Genomic DNA, 18,522 nt, shown 5'->3' on the forward strand with positions numbered 1-18,522 from the left:
CCATGTACCCCAAAACAGTACCATTCAAAACTACGTCTTGTCCCGCAGAAAACAAGCCCAAAAAATCACTACATTGATGGAAAAATAAAAAAATTACGGCTCTTGGAAAGCGACGATGCAAAAACAAATAATTTTAGTTCAAAAGTGTTTTTATTGTGCAAAAGTCGTAAAACATAAAAAAACCTCCACATATGTGGTATCGCCGTAATCGTACCGACCCATAGAATAAAGGTAACATGTTATTTACGTCGCATAGTGAACGGCGTCAATTTAAAAACGCATAGAACAATGGCGGAATTTCAGTTTTTTTTTATAACCCCCCCCCAAAAAGGTTAATAAAAGTTAATATAAAAATTATATGCACCCAAAAATGGTGCTATTAAAAAGCACAACTAATCCCGCAAAAAACAAGTCCTCATACAGCTATGTAGACGAAAAAATAAAAACGTTATAGCTCTTTGAATGCGACTATAGAAAAACAAATAAAATAGCTTGGTCATTAAGGCCTAAAATGGGCTTGTCACTAAGGGGTTAATTATTGAAGCATTGTGAGTGGCTCATGGGCTTTCTTGCTGGCATATGGGCATTGAGGGCATTGTTTCTGGCAACAATTGTATTGTGGCTGTCATGGTTGCATTGTGGTTGGTTAAATTGGATTGCAGGGCATTGTACCTGGCATTGGATGCATTGGGGTAGTCATGGCAGTATTGATGTTCACAAAGGAAGCATTCAGGACATGGATGACATAGTGGCCTATATGGGGGCATTGTGGCTAGCTCGAAGAGCAATGAGGGCATTGTGGTTGTTATTGAGGAATTGAAGTTAAAATTGAAGGCATTGTGTCTGGCATATGAAGAATTTAGGGATTATGGTTGTAATGGGAACGTTATTGTTTTCGTGGTGGAATTGTTGCTGGTATAAGAGACAGTTTGTCTGTCATTGTGACATTGGTGGAGTCATGGGGCATTGTGGCTGGGATTATGGATGTTGTGGGTGTTGTGAGGGCATTGTGGCTAGTAAAAGGTCCATTGTCGGTATTGTGGCTGTCATGATGACATTTTGGTGGAGATGACGGACATTATGTGTGTGTCATAGGATCATTGTGGCTGTCGTGGGGGTATGGTAACTTAAAAGGTGGCAATGTGGCTGGAATAAAGCATAGCGGCTCTTCTAAGAACCTTGTGGCTGGCATGGGGCATTGGAGATGGCATAAGGTACATGGTGGGTGTTATGTGGCCATTGTGGCTGGCCTGAAGAGCATTGCGTCTTTTTGGGGTATTGTGGCTGGCATTGGAGCCACTTAGATATTGTGGATGTCATGGAGGCATAGTGGCTGTTAAGGGGCAATGTAGCTGTCATAGGGGCATTTTGGCTGTCCTTGGAGTATTGTGTCTGTCATAACTTGTTCATTTAAGAGAGCAAAGAAGAAAAATAGATTTTACTCAAAGGCTTTTGTTCCAGGAGGCAAAAGTTAAGTGAGAAAAAGTTACTTAAACATTTGAGCAAAAGTATGTTTTTAGTGTTTTGTGGGGCTGTTAAACCCTTAGTGACCAACCCATTTTAGGCCCTAATGACCAAGCTATTTGTTTTTCTATAGTCGCATTCAAAGAGCTCTAACTTTTTTTTTTTTTTTTCGCCTACATAGCTGTATGAGGACTTGTTTTTTTGCGGGATTAGTTGTACTTTTTAATAGCACCATTTTAGGATACATATAATTTTTTTATTAACTTTTATTAACTTTTTTTGGGGGGATTATAAAAAAAAAACTGAAATTCCAGCATTGTTCTATGTGTTTTTAAATTGACGCCGTTCACTGTGCGGCATAAATAACATGTTACCTTTATTCTATGGGTCGGTACGATTACGGCGATACCACATATGTAGATGTTTTTGCATCGTTGCTTTCCAAGAGCCGTAACTTTTTTATTTTTCCATCAATGTAGTGATTTTTTAGGCTTGTTTTTTGCGGGACGAGACATAGTTTTGATTGGTACTGTTTTGGGGTGCATGGGACTATATCATTATATATATATATCATTTTTTTTTTTTTCTCTAAAGTGGGCAAAATTGGAAAAAAATGCAAGAATTTAACAATTGCGTCGGTTTATGCTAGCATTTTTCACACACGGTATAGACCACGGACAAAATTCATCTCCTTTCACATTCTTCCACTTCTCCCGTGCATGGGGATACCAAATATGTGTGCCTTATTCACTGTGCGGGCATGTGCCAGGGCTTGGCATAAAAGGAGGCTTTTTGGCCTTTTCGGTCCAGGAATTTTGCATTTGATTTTATAGCAGCATACTGTTTTCTGGGGGGCCTAATGCTGCTGAAACATTAGAAACACCCCATAAATGACTTCATTCACACAAGTAGACCCCACAAGGTTTCCTTCAAGGGGTTTATCATATTTTTAGCAAGTCCAGTTTTCTTCTGAAAGTTTCTTGAATAAGATGGAACAAAATAAAATCATCACTTTTTTAGCAAATGCGTCAGTTTAGGCTAGTATTTTTCACACACGGTATAGACCACGGCCAAAATTCATCTCCTTTCACGTTCTTCCACTTCTCCCGTGCATGGGGATACCAAATATGTGTGCCTTATTCGCTGTGCGGGCATGTGCCAGGGCTTGGCATAAAAGGAGGCTTTTTGGCCTTTTCGGTCCAGGAATTTTGCATTTGATTTTAGAGCCGCATACTGTTTTCTGGGGGGCCTAATGCTGCTGAAACATTAGAAACACCCCATAAATGACTTCATTCACACAATTAGACCCCACAAGGTTTCCTTCAAGGGGTTTATCATATTTTTAGCAAGTCCAGTTTTCTTCTGAAAGTTTCTTGAATAAGATGGAACAAAATAAAATCAGCACTTTTTTAGCAAATGCGTCAGTTTAGGCTAGTATTTTTCACACACGGTATAGTCCACGGACAAAATTAATCTCCTTTCACATTCTTCCACTTCTCCCGTGCATGGGGATACCAAATATGTGTGCCTTATTCACTGTGCGGGCATGTGCCAGGGCTTGGCATAAAAGGAGGCTTTTTTGCCTTTTCGGTCCAGGAATTTTGCATTTGAATTTATAGCCGCATACTGTTTTCTGGGGGGCCTAATGCTGCTGAAACATTAGAAACACCCCATAAATGACTTCATTCACACAAGTAGACCCCACAAGGTTTCCTTCAAGGGGTTTATCATATTTTTAGCAAGTCCAGTTTTCTTCTGAAAGTTTCTTGAATAAGATGGAACAAAATAAAATCATCACTTTTTTAGCAAATGCGTCAGTTTAGGCTAGTATTTTTCACACACGGTATAGACCACGGCCAAAATTCATCTCCTTTCACGTTCTTCCACTTCTCCCGTGCATGGGGATACCAAATATGTGTGCCTTATTCGCTGTGCGGGCATGTGCCAGGGCTTGGCATAAAAGGAGGCTTTTTGGCCTTTTCGGTCCAGGAATTTTGCATTTGATTTTAGAGCCGCATACTGTTTTCTGGGGGGCCTAATGCTGCTGAAACATTAGAAACATCCCATAAATGACTTCATTCACACAAGTAGACCCCACAAGGTTTCCTTCAAGGGGTTTATCATATTTTTAGCAAGTCCAGTTTTCTTCTGAAAGTTTCTTGAATAAGATGGATCAAAATAAAATTAGCAATTTTTTAGCAAATGCGTCAGTTTATACCAGCATTTTTCACACACGGCATAGACCACGGTCAAAATTAATCTCCGTTCACATTCTGCCACTTCTCCCGTGCACGGGGATACCAAATATGTGTGCCTTATTATCACATAGAGATGTAGGAGGGCGGAGGATAGAAGAAGATTATTTAACAAATCGCTTTTTTTCAAAGCTGGTTTTACAAAACTCAACAGAGTTTCTATAACACTTCCAAAATATCTGCTCTTGAAGCAGAAATCTCAAAATATTCATCTAGGGGTATAATGGGAATTTATTTTTTGGGGTTTTCTAAAATAAGAAATTGCAGGTTAATGCAAATGGAGCTCTCCAGCAGATGAACTTTAGAAAACATCAAACATGACATCCACCCCCCACCCATTCCCTCCCTCACCCTTGGAGTAAAATCATGGGAAAAATAAAAACGTAATGTAGGGCAAATATATTTTCAACAAATTAACTAAAATCTAATAATTCAGAACAGTGTGGTATTTTTTAAAACATGGCTCAATGCACAGGCCTGGTTGTGAGGGACATGAGGGACAGAAATATCGGGAATCTTTGCGGTGCCCGTCTTTTCTGCAGACGCGGCACTTTTTCTGGGGGTTGCTTCTGGTTGCTGTTGGGGGAATCCGACTGATGAAGTGTCTTTCAGTCAGTCGCGTGACATCCTCAGACTGGGGGCATTCTCGGGTGTCCTGAACATCAAAAATGAGGCCTTCAATAATTTTTTCCTGGAAATCCAGGTATGTGTCTCTGCCTCTGTTTTTTTTATAGAGCACAAATGAGTTGTGGATGGCCACCCGTAACAAATAAATGGCCACCTTTTTGTACCAGGTTTTAGTTTTGCGTTTTACTAAATAGGGCTGTAAAACCTGGTCGCTTAAATCCACCCCCCCCATGTACTTGTTATATTCGGACACGCTCACTGGTTTGTGCTTGTCCGATGTTGCCCCCCTTTCCCTCACTGCCACTGTTCCTGCGGTATGAATCGTGCTTAGCACATACACATCTTTGCGATCCCTGAACTTGACCGCCAGCAATTCTTCAGATGCATAAGCACAGGAGTCCCCCTTTACCATGCGCTTCCCCACTAATTGCTGTGGAAAACCAATTCGGTTTTTGCGCATGGTACCACATGCCCCAGTCCTTGCAGCATGCAAATGCCTAAACAGGGGCACACTCGAATAAAAATTATCACAGTACAGGTGGTACCCCTTGTGAAGCAGAGGCTGCATTATCTCCCACACAATCTTACTGCTGGTGGAAAGATCAGGGGGGCATCCAGGAACATTTATTGTGCGGTCCCGCCCTTCATAAATCCTGAAGGCGGTGGTATATCCTGACCCGCTTTCACACAATTTGTAGAGCTTAACGCCATATCTTGCCCTTTTGGAAGGTAGATATTGGCGAAAGCTAAGTCTGCCATGAAAGTTGAGGAGGGATTCGTCCACACTTACATTCTGCTCAGGGGTGTAGAGTTGCAGAAATAAATTATTCGGGGAATTTATTAGCGGTCTTATTTTGAACAACCGATCCCGGTTTGCATCGGTACTTGGGGGGGCCTGTGCGTTGTCATTGAAGTGGAGGAACCTCATTATTGTCTCATAACGAGACCTGGGCATTACTGCAGAATATACTGGGGTGGCTTGGGCGGGTCTTGTTGACCAGTAAGACCTAATGGAGGGCTTTTTGACAATACCCATATTTAGGGTGAGCCCCAAAAAATTTTTTAATTCCTGCAAATTGGTGGGCGTCCAATCTCTGGCATGGGTGGATGAAGGTTTCTGCCTTATATATTGCGTGGCATATAAATTTGTTTCGTGGACAATCTGATTTAGGATGTCGTCCGTTATAAATAAATGGAAGTAATCCATTTGGACAAAATTTGTATTGTCCACGGTTATGCCAGGAGTGGCCGTAAATCCGTGGATTCTAGGCCCAAAAGATGGGGCAGGTGCCCATACAAGAGCCTGGACTGGAGGGACCAGGCTGTCCCGTGCTACAGCGCTACTTGGCCCTGCGCTTTCATGTTCTGCAGTTTCGACTGCATCAGGGACAACGTCCCCTGAAGATGAACCTGAAGTGACGCTGTCATCGTCACTGCCCAAAACAGGTTCCATCTCGGACGCCATCTCTGATGCGGTCTCCGACTCAGACCACAGCATGGCGTATGCCTCCTCGGCGCTAAACAACTTCCTCGCCATAACGTAACTAACACTAACACTAACTAAACAAATTTTTTATTTTTTTATTTTTTTTATAAAACACACAAACTAACTGCTATATATATCTACACTACCGCTAACAAAAAAATAAACCGCTATTGCTATATATATTATATATATGTGGATATATATATAATTATATACTCCCTACCTGCCTATTCTAATAGAATAAAAGAAAGAAAGGTAGATAGATAGAAAAAAAGATAGATGGATAGATAGATTGTATAGATAGATAGAAATCTATCTATACAGAGAATGTTTTAGAGTGTAACTGTATTTTTTTGTAACTGTAACTGTAATCTTCTGGCAGCAATTCTCCCGAGTCTCTTCTTCTCCTCAAACTGAAACAATGTTTGAGGAGAAGAAAAGAGGCAGGAGATTTACTGCCAGAAAAGTCAAAATAAAACAAATGTGGTCGCTGTGATAGGTTTTCACAGCGACCACATGATCAGGGACCATCAGATTGGTCCCTGATACTCTGCCCAGTGCCCAGAGCTGTTGGTAACAGCGAGGGCACAGGGCTGTGTGCACGCGATCGCGTGCACACTGTTTTCTATGCAGAAATGCATGTGATCGCTGTGATTGGTTGTCACAGCGATCACATGTTCAGGGGCCAAAAGATTGACCCCTGACATTCTGCCCAGTGCCCATGGCTGTTAGCAACAGCCAGGGCATAGAGCTGTGTGCACGCGATCGCGCGTGCACAGTCTCTGAAGTGCGGCCGTATATATACTATACGCCGGACTTTAGAGACCCTGACCGCTGGCCGTATATTTACGGCCAGCGGTCGGGAACCTGTTAACTTTATTAATTGAGTACTTTTATTTCTTTTTTACACTTTTACTAAATAAAACCACTTTTTATGGAAAAAATGGTTTTATTTATTTTTTAACTGTAATTTTTATTATTAATCTTTATTTCACATTAATTACTTATTTTATTAGTCCCACTAGGGGACTTTACTGTGCGATCTTCAGATCACTGCTATAATGCTTTGGTATACTTCGTATACCAGAGCATTATTGCCTGTCAGTGTAAATCTGACAGGCAATCTATTAAGACGTGCCTCCGGCGCGTCCTAATAGGCATATCTCCAGGGCAGACCTGGTGGCTTTTATCAAGCCCCCGGCTGCCATGACACCCCATAGGAGACCCGCGATTGCATTTGCGGGCCACCGATGGGTCACAGAGGGACCTCACTCCCTCTGTAAACAAGTTAAATGCCGCAGTCGCTATTGACGGCGGCATTTAACAGGTCAAAGGGACGCGATCGAAGTAAACTTTGAACGCGGGTGTTGGCGCAGGAGCCCAGCTGTCATCCGACAGCAGAGCCATGGCTCCAGCCTGCACGGGACACCCGTGCAGGACTTAGACTGGGCCAACGTGAAAAGGCGTCGGCCTAGCCTAAGGACCCTTAGTGACCAACGTGAAAAGGCTTATTGGTGGTCACTAAGGGGTTAAATGTTGATAAAATTCCTATAGAAAGTATTATCATTAAGTAAAGTAGGTGTGATAGAAATAATTCATGCAGTTTTGAGAAAAAAATTATTTTGAGTTGGAATTCCCCGGTCAGATGCGGTTTCGTTGAGGTGTTCCTAAATTTTAAAATGCCAATGTCTAATGACAATGTCGTTGCCAAGCCCAGTATATTTTGTTTGTCATTATGTTACACAATCTTTCTGGTTATTAGCTGTGTTCATGAAAGTCTATCCTGAAATATGGTTCATTTTTGTAGGGTTTGTGTGGGCAGGGTTTCAATTTTTTGCTATGAGTAATGCAGTATAGTGGATGTGTCTCCTTTTCTTTGCCTCTCTAGTCATTTGGCCAGAAGTTACAAGTCCGTGTCTAGCTATTTTCACTACTAGTGTCTTTGCTTGGCGCATTTGAGATCTTTATTGAATGTGTGATATTTTTCCTAATGATTGATATTAGCTATACTGTGTCCTCACTAAGCCACATTTAGGCCCATGTCGTACATGAGTTGTAAATGGTCCACTGAATAGATTGTAAAATGGTTTTCTGTTTTATATAGATGTGGAGGAGAGTGCTAATTCTTCTAGGCATCTGATCTTTGGTGTGATTGGTGATTGATTTAGGAGTTGTGATAAGATACACTTATATCCTACTTATGGTTTCTAGTCAGGATGGCATGATCGGTGCATAATCTTGGATAGGAAGACTTGAGGTTGGATTTCTGGTTTGGCTCCTCAGAATGTATCCTAGAAATTGTTTAATTGCCCTTTAAATTATTTTTGGGTTTTATTAGAAACTAGGCACACTTAAATCTCTTTACTGTTTCCAATACATCTATAGCATATACCAGGAACGTATTATTTCTTGATTTTTTTTTTCCTAGGTGTCTATTTGAAAGTGAAGAAAAGCAAGATATGGAATCCTCCAGACAGCGGCAATAGAGGAATCAAATGGCTGGTAATTAATATTATTATTAATTACTGATAATTATCAGGCTAGTTTCTAGCTCTGGACTTTCAGAGGTGTGGTAATACCTTCCTGGTATATAAGGATATATGTCTAGTAGTACATACAGTATATTGGCTATAGATATTTAAGGGCATTGTAAATGCCTTTGTGTTCTACACATTGGTGCACTGCATTTACATTCCAACATACACATTCATCACCATCTCCACTTCCCCAATGGGAATTTTTTGGCTGGTATGGAGGGTATTGTGGCTGGCATAGGGAGAATTGAGGGCAAACGGTCTGTCCTCGCGGAATTGTAATTAGCTTCGAAGGCATTGTTGCTGTCATATGATGCATTCCGTGATTGTTGTTGTCAGAGGACATTGTGGCTTTTATGGTAACATCGTGACTGGGAACTAGAGATAGTGTGGCTGTCATGAGGACATTGTGACTTTTTTGGAGGCATTGTGATATTTGTGTTTGGCATTGTGACTGGTAAAGTGAACAATGAGGGCACTGTGACTTAGTTGGAGATGTGGTATTAAAATGGGCATTGTGTTTGGGAATGTGGTAGTTGTGGTAGAGCATTTTGTTTGTCTTGGGGCATTATGGTTCTCTTAAGAGGCAATAAGTGAATTGTGGTTGCCATGGTTGTATTCCGAATGGCTAAGTGGGCATGCAGGGTAATGTGGCTGGCATTGAGGGACTTGTGGCTGTAATAGAGATTTGTGGCTGGGATAAGGGACATTGTGGATGTCATGTGGCATAGTGGCTCTCATGAGTGCATTGCTGCATGATTGGGAGACATTGTGGCTGGTATTTGGCTATTTGGATAAGACATAGCTGGTGTCATGTGGACATTGTGGCTGTCCTCGCGGAATTGTAATTAGCATTGAAGGCATTGTTGCTGTCATTAGATGGCATTGTGACTTAGTTGGAGATGTGGTATTAAAATGGGCATTGTGTTTGGGAAAGTGGTAGTTGTCATGAGAGCATTTTGTTTGTCTTGGGGCATTATGGTTCTCTTAAGAGGCAATAAGTGAATTGTGGTTGTCATGGTTGTATTCCGAATGGCTAAGGGGGCATGGAGGATAATGTGGCTGGCATTGAGGGACTTGTGGCTGTAATAGAGCTATTGTAGCTGGGATAAGGGACATTGTGGATGTCATGGGGACATAGTGGCTCTTATGAGTGCATTGTTGCTTGAATGGGAGCCATTGTGGTTGGTATTTGGCTATTTGGATAAGACATATAGCGGGTGTTCTGTGGGCATTGTGTCTTGAATTAGGGGCATTGTGCATAGAATGGGGGTAATCTAGTTGGAATAGGGCCATTAATGGCATTGTGACAGGCATGGAGGGAATTGTGTCCTTTCAGCATTTTCGTTGGCAAAAGGAGAATTGAGAACATTGTGGCTGTAATGGAGATATTGTGCCTGGGCTCAGTGACAGTGTGGCAGTCGTGGGCATAATGGCTCCTATAGGAGCACTGTGGCTGGCACGTGGGCATTGCTGCCATAGAAGGAATTGTGGTTGACATAGGGACTTTGTAGTTGTCATGGGAGCATTGAGGTATGCAAAAAAGGCATTCAGGCCATTGTGACTGATATGGAGTGCAATGTGGCGTTTGTGGTGGCATTGATGCTGGCATAGATAGAATTGAGGGCTTTCTGGTTGTTCGATAAATTTGTAATTGGCACTGAGGGCATTGTGGCTCGCATATGAGTAATTTGGGGATAGTGGCTGTCATGGGGGCATTGTGGATTTTAGGTAAGCATTGTGTCTGGTAAAGGGGACAATGAGGATATAGTGGTTGTCATGGGGCATTTTAGTTGTCCTGGTTCTATTGATGTTGGCTTATGGAGCATTGAGGGCAATATGGCTGGCATTGAGAGTATTAGGTTATCATGGAGCATAGTGGCTGGGATGAGGGACATTGTGGAGCTTGCAGATGTCATGGCTGCATTTTGACTGGGAAAGGGGACATTGTTGATTTCATGGGGGCAATTTAGCTGGCATGTAGGACAATTTTGCTTTCATGGGGCATTGTGGCTCGCATAGTGGCATTGTGGCTCCTGGAATAATGACTGTCATTGGGCATTGTAGTTGTCATAGGGCTACTTTGAGGCTTTCATGGAGGGCATTTGTCTGTCATAGTGGCATTGTGTCCCTTATAAATGACGTGGGTTTCATGAGGGCATAGTCACTCTTACAAGAGCATTATTGCCAGCATTGGGCATTGTTAAATGCCTTGGTGGCATTGAGGGCAATGTCATTGGCGCATTGTGGCTTACATGGGAGCTTTGTGGCTGTCATGTGGTTAATTGTAGTTTGCATATAGATACTGAGGCCATTGTGTGTCTAATAAAGGACATTTGGGTGGTCATTGTAGCTTGGGTAAGGGGTATCACCGGCATTGCTGCTGGAATAAAGTACACTGTAGCTGGCATGGGGACTTTGTGGCTGGCATAGTGGCCACTGACAGCATGGTGGCTGCCATTACGCCATTTTGGTGGAGATAACGTAGATTGCGTGTGTCATGGGATTAATGTGGGTGTCATGGGGTTTAGTGACTTAGGAGACCATATAAACGACATGGGGTATAATGTGGCTATTATTTGAACCTTGTGGCTGGCATGGTGCATTGTAGATGGAATAAGGTACATTGTGGGTGTTGTGAGGGCATTGTGGCTGACCCGAAAAGCATTGTGGCTTTTTTTAAGGTCTTGTGGCTGGTATGGCGGGCACTACGGTTGTCATGTGGGAATTTTGGTTGGCTTAGCAGGTATTGAAGGAATTGTGATTTGCATAGGGGGCATTGATGACTTTGTGGTTGTCATGTGGGGGAAATATGGCTGGCACTGAGGACTTTGTGGCTGTCATTGGAGCCATTTAGCTGTAGTGGGACAATGTAGCTGTCATAGGTGCATTTTGGCTGTCATTGGAAAATTGTGACTGTCATGACTATTTGATTTAGGGTTTGTGTGGACAATATTTTTTTTTTTACTATGAGTGGCACAGTATAGTTGATGTGTCTAATTTTCTTTGCCTCTCTAGTGATTCGGCCACAAGTTGCAAGTCAGCGTCTAGCTATTTTTACTACTAGTGATGTCACTTTGTGTCTTAACTTGGCGCATGTGAGGTCTTTGTTGAATGTGTGATATTCTTCATGATGACTGATAATAGCTATACTGTGTCCTCTCTAGGTCACATTTAGGCCCATGTCATACATGAGTTGTAAATGGTCCACTGAATAGTTTTTTTTTTACAGATGTGGAGGAGAGTGCTATTTCTTCTTGGCATCTGATCTTTGGTGTGATTGGTGACTAATTTAAGAGTTGTGATAAGAGACCTTTATATCCTACTTATGGCTTCTAGTCAGGATGGCATGATCGGTGCATAATCTTGGATAGGAAGTTTTTATTTGGGATTTCTAGTTTGGCTCCTCAGAATGAATCCCAGAAATGGTTTAATTGCCCCTCAAAATATTTTTGGGTTTTATTAGAAACTAGACACACTAACATCTCTTTACTGTTTCGAATACATCTATAGCATATACTGGGAACGTATTATCACACTTCTTTTTCAGTTTTTTTTTCTAGATATCTATTTGAAAGTGATAAGAACTAAGATATGGTATCCTCCTGTCAGCGGCAATAGAGGAATCAGTGGACTGGTAATTAATATTATTATTAATTACTGATAATTATCATGCTAGTTTCTAGCTCTGGACTTTCAGAGGTGTGGTAATACCTTCCTGGTATATAAGAATATATGTCTAGTAGTACATATTTTGGCTATAGATATTTAAGGGCATTGTAAATGCCTATGTGTTCTACACATGAGTACGCTGTATTAACATTCCAGCATACACATTTATCACCATCTCCCCTTTCCCATTAGGAAAGGCTTGCTGTCATGTGCCCATTGTGGCTGGCATGGAGGGCATTGTGGCCGGCATAGGGAGAAATGAGGACATTGGGGATATCCTCGAGGAATTTATAATTGGCATTGAGGGCATTTTTGCGGGCATATGAGGCATTGTGTGGCTGTTATGGAGGCATTATGACTGTCATGGAGGAATTGTGGGCATTGTGGCTCCTACAGTGGGCAATAAGGCATTGTAGTTGTCATGGGGGGCAATTAGGCCATCATGGGTAAGAGTGGTTGTCATGGTTGTATTGAGGTTGGCCTTCTGCTGCTGCCATGTGAGGGATTGTGGTTCTCATGTAGGCTTTGGGTTAGACATAGGAGGCATTTAGTGTCATTTTATGGCTAGGAAGGACATTATGTTTTTCATGTGGACATTGTAGCTATTATAGGGAGCATTAAGGGTATTATAGTTGTCCTCGGGGCATTGTAATTGGCACATTCCGAGATTGTGTTTGTCAGGGGTTATTGTGGCTTTCATGGAAAAATCGTGACTGGGTTTAGAGACAGGGCAGCTGTCTTGAGGGCATTGTGACTTGTGTTTTTTTCCCTGACATTGTCACTTGTACAGTGGTCATTGAAGGCATTGTTCTTGGCATATGACACTTTCCTGGATTGTGGTTGTCAGGGGGTATTGTGGCTGGCATAGCGAGCATTGTGGTTGTCCTCAGGAAATTGTAATTGGCATTGGTGTCATTGTTGCTGGTATATGATGCATTCCAGGATTGTGGTTGTTAGGGGACATTGTGGCTTTCATGGGGACACTGTGACTGGGATTAGAGACAATGTGGCTGTTATGATGGCATTGTGACTTTTTTGGAGGCATTGTGCTTTTTATTTGTGCTTTGTGACTGGTAAATTGGTCATTGTAGTTGTCATGAGGATATTTTGGTTGTCATTGTGCAGTGTGGTTGTCATGGTTGTATTGCAAATGACTAGTGGTGCGTTGAGGGCAATGTTGTTGGCATAAGGGGCATTGTGGGTGGGATGATGGACACTTTACATTGTATCCTTCATGGAGGCTTTTTTGCTGGGATGTGGGGTATTTTTTATTTCATGGGTATGAAGGGTTTTTTGTGGTTGGTTGGCATTGTGACTGGCATGGTGGATATTGTGGCTAATATTGGGGGCATTTTGGCTTGGATAAGGGACATAGCAGGTGTTATGATTGCATTTTGGCTGGCGGGTGTTATTATGGCTTGCATAGGGGACTAGTGTCTGTCAAGTGGTGGTTGGGAAAAAGGGAAGTGACGGCATTGTGTTTGTCAAATTAGGACATTTTGGCTGCTGTTGGGTCATTGAAGGTTTGTGGTTGTCATTGTGGCATTTGGCTGGCATAAGGGGCTTTGAGAGAAAAATGGCTGCCCATGACAGCCACAATGTTCTCCATGCCAATTATTATTGGTAAAAGCAGAATTGAGGGCATAGTGCCTGGCATGGAGGGCATTGTAGCTATAATAGAGCTATTGTGGCTGGGATAAGGCACATTGTGGCTGGCATTTGGACATTGTTATTTGAGTTGGAGCCATTGTGGCTGGCATTGGGGCATTCCGACTGGGATAAGGCATATAGCGGTTGTCATTATGGCATTGTGGTTTGCATTAGGGGCTTTCTGTTTAGTATAGTTCTATTCTAAATTGCATTGGGCCATGATTGGCATTGTGACTTGCATGGAGGGCATTGTGGCTATCATTTTTGCATTGTCATTGGCAAAAGGGGAATTGAGGGCATTGTGGCTGGAGGGTTTTGTGTCTGGTATAAGGGACAATGTGGGGATCACTGGGGCATAGTAGCTCTAAAGGAAGCATAGTGACTGGCACATGGGCATTGCTGCTGCCATGGGAGGCATTGTGGCTGGGATGTTGTACATTGTGGACATCGTGGTTATCACCTAGGAATTGTTATTAAGGGCATTTTGACTAGCATATTAGGCATTTGGGGATTGTGATTGTCATGGTGGCATTTTGGCATTCATGTTGGCAATGTGGCTGAGATTAGAAACAGTATGGCTGGCATGGAGAGCATTGAGGTGTTTATTTGGGCATTGTGGCTGTCATACGTGCATTTTGGCTTTCAATGAAAAATTGTGGCTGTCATGACTTGTTAATTTTTTGGTTTTTGGGTTTGTGTGTACAATGTTTATTTTTTTTGCTATGAGTGCACAGTATAGTTGATGTGTCTTCTTTTCTTTGCCTCTCTAGTCATTTGGCCACAAGTTGCATGTCCGTATCCAGCTATTTGTGTTACTAGTGATATCACTTTGTGTCTTAGCTTGGAGCATGTGAGGTCTTTATTGAATGTGTGATATTTTTCCTGATGATTGATATAAGCTCTACTGTGTCCTCTCTAGGACACATTTAGGCCCATGTCATACATGAGTTGTAAATGGTCCACTGAATAGATTGTAGAATGGTTTTCTGTTTCATACAGATGTGGAGGAGAGTGCTATTTCTTCTTGGCATCTGATCTTTGGTGTGATTGGTGAATAATTTAGGAGTTGTGATTCGAGACTATTATATCCTACTTATGGTTTCTAGTCAGGATGGCATGATCGGTGCATAATTTTGGATAGGAAGGCTTGAGGTGGGATTTCTAGTTTGGCTCCTCAGAATGGCTTTCCCAGAAATTGTTTAATTGCCCCTTAAAATATTTTAGGGTTTTATTAGAAACTAGACACACTAAGGTCTCTTTACTGTTTCCAATACACCTATAGCATATACCAGGAACGTATTATCACACGTCTTTTTTTTTCTTTTCTTTTTTTCTAGGTATCCATTTGAAAGTTATGAGAACTAAGATATGGAATCCTCCAGTCAACGGCAATAGAGGAATCTGTGGACTGGTAATTAATATTATTATTAATTACTGATAATTATCAGTCTAGTTTATAGCTCTGGACTTTCAGAGGTGTGGTAATACCTTCCTGATATATAAGGATATATGTCCAGTAGTACATATATTGACCATAGGTATTTAAGGGCATTGTAAATGCCTTTGTGTTCTTCACATGGGTGCACTGCATTTACATTCCAACATACACATTCATCACCATCTGCCCTTTCCCATTAGGAAAGTTTTTCTGTCCTGTACGCCTTGTGGCTGGCATAAAGGGCTTAGTGGCAAACATAGGGAGAAATTAGGGCATTGGGGTTATTCTCAAGGAATTTATAAATGTCATTGAGAACACTTTGGCTGGCATATGAGGCATTGTAACTTTCACGGGGGCATTGTTGCTTTAATGGGGACATTGCGGCAGGGATTAGACACTGTGACTGTCATGGAGGCATTATAACTGTCATGTAGGAATTTTGGAATTAGTGGGCATTGTGGCTGCTACAGAGGCATTGTAGTTGTCAAGGGGCCAATAAGGCCATCAAGGGGAATTGTGGTTGTCCTGGTTGTATCGCGGTTGGCCTTTTGCTGCTGCCATGTGAGTGATTGTAGTACTCATAGAGGCTATGGTGTAGACATAGGAGGCATTCAGGGTGATTTTACAGCTATGAAGGACATTTTGTCTTCATGTGGGCATTGTAGCTATTATAGGGAGCATTAAGGGCATTATGGGAGTTGTAATTGACATTGTAGGCATTGTTCTTGGCATATAACACATTCCAAGATTGTGGTTGTCAGGGGACATTGTGGCTTTCATGGGAAATTTGGGACTGGGTTTAGAGACCGCGTGGCTGTCTTGAGGGCATTGTGACATTTTTGGAGGCATTTTGTTTTTTCGCTGGCATTGTGACTGGTAAAGTTGTCAATGAAGGCATTGTAGTTGTCATGAGTGCATTTTAGCTGTCATCTGTCATTGGTTGTCACAAGAGGCATTGTGGTTGTCATGGTTGTATAGCTAATGGCTAAGTGGGCAACGTGGCTGGCATATGGGGCATTGAGAGAAGTATGACTGGCATGGCGGACATTGTGGCTGTCATAGGGCATTATGACTGGCAAAATCAGAATAGATGGTATTGTTGCAGTCATGAAGGTCTTTGTGTCTGTAATGGGGATATTGTGGCTGGCATGTGGGCATTGGTGCTGCTATGGGAGGCATTCTGGCTGGGATGGTGGACATTGTGGTTATCATTGAGGAATTGTAGTTTGGTTTCGAGGGTATTGTGACTAGTATATTAGGCATTTATTGATCATGGTTGTCATGGGGACATTTTGGCTTTCATGACATTAATGTTGGCAATGTGGCTGAGATTAGAAACAGTGTGGCTGTTATGAGGGCAGTGTGACTGTCATGGATGCGTTGCGGCTGGCATGGAGAGCATTGATGTGTTTATTTGGCCATTGTTGCTGGTAAAATCGACAGTGAGGGGATTGTAATTTTCATAGTCGAATATTAGCTGTTGTAGGGGATTAGTGGCTGTCGTGTGGCCATATTACCTCTCATGGGGCACTGTGGCTGCATTGTGGGCATTGATAGCGTCATGGGGCATTGTTGTTTTATATATAAAACATTAAGGGCATTGTGGCTGACATGGAGGGCATTGTGGCTGGCATAAGTCATAGAGGGCATTGCGGTTGTCCTAAGCCTTATTTGCCTGGATAAAGGACGTTCTTGCTGTCATGGTGGCATTTTGACTGGGTTAGGGACATTGTGGATATTGTAGCTGTTCACGGCACATTTTAACTGGGAAAAGGAACATTGTTGATTTCTTAGAGGCATTGTAGCTAACATGTGCCATCATGCTGGCATTGGGGCTTTGTAATTGGCAAAAGGGGAATAGAGTACATTGTGACTGGCATGGTGGGCTTTGTGTCAGGCAAGTGAGAGCATTTTGGCTGTCACAGGGGCATGTGAATGTATGTGGTTGTCATTTACTCATTGTGGTTTGCAAAGGGGTAAGTGATGGCATTGTGGCTGGTATGGAGGCAATATGGTTGGCATATGGGCATTTAAGGTTTGTGGTTGAAATTGGGGCATTGAGGCTGGCAAAAGGGCCATTTATGGCATTGCTGCATAGATAAAGTACATTTTTGACATTGTTGGTTACATGGAGATTTGCGGATGTCATAGGGACATTGTAGCAGGCATATGGGTCATTCAGGGCATTGTGGCTGTCATGGAGGACATTTTTGTGGTCACGGGCATTGTGACTGTCATAATAGACATTAAGCAAATTGTGTTGTTCATTGTGGCATTGTGGTTGGCATAAGGGGCATTAGCGGCATTATTCTTTGGGTAATGTACATTTTGGCTGGCTTGGGGTAATTGTGAAAAGGGATATAGCTGTTGTCATAATGGCATTGTGCCTGGCATGGGGGCACTGATGGTGGTGTGGAGGCTTTCTTTTTGGAACTGGGTCTTTGAGTGCATTGTGGCTGACATGAAGGGCATTGTAACTGGCATAATCCCATTGTGGTTGGCAAAAAAGAATGGAGAATTCTGGTTGGCATTGAGTTCATTGTGGCTGTAATAAAGACATAGTAGGTGAGATAAAAGACATTGTCGGTGTCATGAGGGCATTTTGGCGGAGATAAGGGATTTTGTGAATGTTAATTGAGCATTGTCATGGGGCATTGTAGTTGTCATAAGGGCATTGAGGCCGTTGTGGTTGTCATGGCAGTATTATGGTTGTCAGTGGCTTTTCATGGGGGCACCATGATTGGGATTTATAGACAGTGTGGCTGTCATGATGGCATTGTGACTTGTTTAAAGGCATTGTGGTTTTTTATTTGGGCTTTGTGACTGGTAAAGTGGGCATTGCAGTTGTCATGGGGCTGTGTGGTTGTCTTAAGAGACATTGAGGGCAATGTGGTTGTCCTGGTTGTTTTCTTAATGGTGCATTGAGAGCATTGTGGCTGGCATAAGGTGCATTGTCGATGGGATGATGGACACTGTGCATTGCATTTTTCACGTAGGCTTTGTTGCTGTGATGTGAGATATTGTTGATTATTAGAAAATGAGAAAAAAGTACCTAGCATCGGGTTTAAATGGGGGTTTTGTGACTGGCTTAAAAGTCATTGAGGGCATTGTCGTCATGGGGCATTTTGTCTGGGATAAGGGACATCGTGGATATTGTAGCTGTCATGGGAGCATTTTTGCTGGGATAAGGGACACTGTTGATTTCATTTGTGGCTGTTTTGGGATTTTTATAACTGTCATGGGGGCTTTGTGATTAGTTGGTATGTAAGACATTTAGTGCATTGTGGCTGGCATGGCTGGCATTGTGGTTGTCATTGAGGCATTGTGGCTGGCATAAGAGAAGAGACATTAGTTGCAACGTTGCAGGGATAAAGTACATTGTGGCTTATATAGTTG

General features: G+C 42.3%; 1 long non-coding RNA gene across 1 annotated transcript in view; it reads left to right on the forward strand.

The window, feature by feature from the left end:
- The window catches only part of LOC142748015 (uncharacterized), a 68,209-nt gene that overhangs the window by 16,019 nt on the left and 33,668 nt on the right, over positions 1 to 18,522 (forward strand). The window contains exons 2-3 of the long non-coding RNA XR_012882119.1: positions 8,261 to 8,334; positions 15,026 to 15,099. This is a non-coding gene — a long non-coding RNA (uncharacterized LOC142748015). The remainder of the gene's footprint in view (positions 1 to 8,260; positions 8,335 to 15,025; positions 15,100 to 18,522) is intronic.

This window comes from Rhinoderma darwinii, chromosome 3 (assembly GCF_050947455.1).
Source record: "Rhinoderma darwinii isolate aRhiDar2 chromosome 3, aRhiDar2.hap1, whole genome shotgun sequence".
Taxonomy (NCBI): Eukaryota; Metazoa; Chordata; class Amphibia; order Anura; family Rhinodermatidae; genus Rhinoderma; species Rhinoderma darwinii.